Source organism: Ceratotherium simum, chromosome 1 (assembly GCF_057802395.1).
Source record: "Ceratotherium simum simum isolate JZ-2026a chromosome 1, ASM5780239v1, whole genome shotgun sequence".
Taxonomy (NCBI): domain Eukaryota; kingdom Metazoa; phylum Chordata; class Mammalia; order Perissodactyla; family Rhinocerotidae; genus Ceratotherium; species Ceratotherium simum.
Genome location: NC_141900.1, coordinates 103092892 through 103093941, shown reverse-complemented (window position 1 = coordinate 103093941; position 1050 = coordinate 103092892). Strand labels below are relative to the sequence as shown.

Sequence of the window (1050 nt, the reverse complement as noted above, 5' to 3'; positions counted from 1 at the left end):
GGCTTCCTGGAAGCTCTGAGAAAGCTGGTTCTCAACTGAGCTGCAAACTAGGAACCCTGGGGACCTTTACCATACCTGGGCTCCACCCCAGATATTCTGATTTAATTGGTCTGGGTGGGGCCTGGGAAATGACACTTTTATAGACTCTTCTGGTGATTCTAATTTATATTTGGAACTAAGAACCACAAACTACCATATTAAAGCTTCAACATTGACTGGTTCCAAGAAAAAAATCTTTACACTCATGTCTAATAAGGAAGAAGAAGTTGAAATGCAGCACCAATTTAAAAGGTCAAAATTAGAAATACATAGGGGGCACCCAGATTTGAACTGGGGACCTCTTGATCTGCAGTCAAATGCTCTACCCCTGAGCTATACCCCCTCCTGCTATGGTGTGACTTAATTAACATCTTTCATCTGTACAGTCACACCCAGACTACCTGTAAACCTATGAGTTGCCACTTCAGGATGGACCTCTCTTGGGAGCTGCCAGGCCTGCTTCGGTGAAAACTCATCAGTCTGCTGCGTAATGGGAGACAGGCTGCCTCCTCAAAAGCACTGCAGCCGGTGTCCTCCCCAGCCTACAGTCCCTGGGTGTGGGCAGCAGCATGGAGGAGCATTGACATTGACTTTTATAATGGCCTTCAGAGTCAAATGCCTGTGCCTGTCATGGTAGATACCCGAAAAAGAGAAATGTGACATGATCGAGGTGTCTGTCCAAACCCATGTAATGAGGGCCTGACCCTCATGGGCCAACATTCAGTTCAGGGTAGTTTCTACTAAACTACAATCTAGGACACAAGATGACTCTCCCAACTTCCACTTCTTCAGTTATAGATGGAGAATGATCCACTCTGAGAAACAGTCAGAATGGCTGAGTAGATTTAGGAATCCACAAAAGCATTAACAGACCTATGCTAACATAATTCAAGGACCAAGAAATGCTACTAGAGAAGAACTACATTCAACCCAGTGGCTTTCTGATCTGTGGGCAAAGCCCTGTCACATCTAGAAGAAAAACATGTTTTGATTAGCACCTTTTCATCTCCA

General features: G+C 44.9%; 1 non-coding gene across 1 annotated transcript; it reads right to left on the bottom strand.

Moving 5' to 3' along the window:
• Positions 1 to 310: 310 nt before the first annotated feature.
• Positions 311 to 382, bottom strand: TRNAC-GCA (transfer RNA cysteine (anticodon GCA)). Its single transcript has one exon. It is a non-coding gene; the product is annotated as a tRNA-Cys (tRNA).
• Between the last annotated feature and the right edge of the window lie 668 nt (positions 383 to 1050).